At 37.5% G+C, this 1,323-nt stretch overlaps 1 long non-coding RNA gene across 1 annotated transcript; it reads right to left on the reverse strand.

The window, feature by feature from the left end:
* Positions 1-101: 101 nt before the first annotated feature.
* LOC109593151 (uncharacterized) lies at positions 102-1,090 on the reverse strand. The gene is made up of 3 exons (XR_002190764.1): positions 981-1,090; positions 831-935; positions 102-386 (listed from the first exon to the last, which is right to left on the reverse strand). It is a non-coding gene; the product is annotated as an uncharacterized LOC109593151 (long non-coding RNA).
* Positions 1,091-1,323: the final 233 nt, after the last annotated feature.

Raw genomic sequence — 1,323 nt, forward strand, 5'->3', positions numbered from 1 at the left:
GGGGCAAGGGGGGCAATTGCCCCTCCTTTTTTAAAACTCAAAATTTTAAAATAATCAAATAATAAGCTGCTTTTGGAAGGAAAAGCTGTTCTACAACTTACATATGAAAGGAAAAGGCCAAAGCAGTCTTTCTATGATGCCATTATAAGGCTGAAAAGGTATTCAACGTTGCCTATGATCGGTCAAGAAGTCCACCATGTTGAAAATTAGGTGTGGCCACGCCCCCAAAAGGGCGTGGTTTTGCAAAATTTTGCGGCGTGCTTCGCGCGCCCCACAGCTTACCCCTCCTTTCCAAAAATCCTCGCTACGCCAGGATTTTACTTCAGTGAAGTAAAACTTTACTTACTTCAGTGAAGCTACTAGTAACATTGCCTGTGATTCAATACCTGCAGTAACAATGAATACAAATAAAATGTGATTATTGATAATAGCTACATGCATACACTGATAAAAACTACTACCGTATAGCAGGTTTTTTCGAGGATAATAAATTTCGCGAATGACCCGTATCCGGAAGTTTGCGGAATTAATTTTCGTGAATTTCCACTAATTTGCCATCTTGTATTGTATTAAATTGATTTTCAAGGAATTAAATTTTGCGAATCATGAAAAAATCTGCAAAACTTGTTATCCTCGAAAATTTCCCGCTATACGGTATTAAATTGATTCATTATCACTGTTAGATCTAGAGGGAGTTTAGGAGACTTTTGATTTCTCACATTTAGCCCCAGCCCCCAGGGGTCCTTAAATCTCCAATTTTTAGTTAGAATGACCTCCCAAATAAAGTTAATTCTAGATCCAACAATGTCCATTATGATCACATGCAGTACCTCTCATTTTGCTTGGCTTTATATTACAAAGCATCACAACTTTCTTCCCCAGCAGTTCCTCCTCTTTAAAGTACTTCACTAGTCCACTCACAACAGTACGGGGCTCTGGGAAGGGGCGGAGTCAAAATAGAATTAACCACACCCATTTACCTTTATCACCAACATCAATCTTTTCAACATATAAAGTATCAGCATCTGGATGCTATAAGAACATGTACGTAATGAAGTATATGTATCAGGGAATGTATTGAAATGGGGAATGCTCTCCTTTTCAATTTTGGTCAGCATAGTACAGGGACTTTTGGCTCAATTTTGGAGCAACTTTAAAAATTCATAAAAAATCCAAACTTAATCGGAATCAGCTCAAACTTTCTACACAACATAAGTACATGTATATGTATCAGGAAATGTGACAAAACTCTTCTTTTCATTTTTGGTAAAATTTGGCCGCTAATAAAGTTCAGGGACTTTGGCCTCATTTTAAAGCCATTTC

This window comes from Amphimedon queenslandica, unplaced genomic scaffold, assembly GCF_000090795.2.
Source record: "Amphimedon queenslandica unplaced genomic scaffold, v1.1 AMPQUscaffold_2678_Cont25320, whole genome shotgun sequence".
In the NCBI taxonomy this organism is placed as follows: domain Eukaryota; kingdom Metazoa; phylum Porifera; class Demospongiae; order Haplosclerida; family Niphatidae; genus Amphimedon; species Amphimedon queenslandica.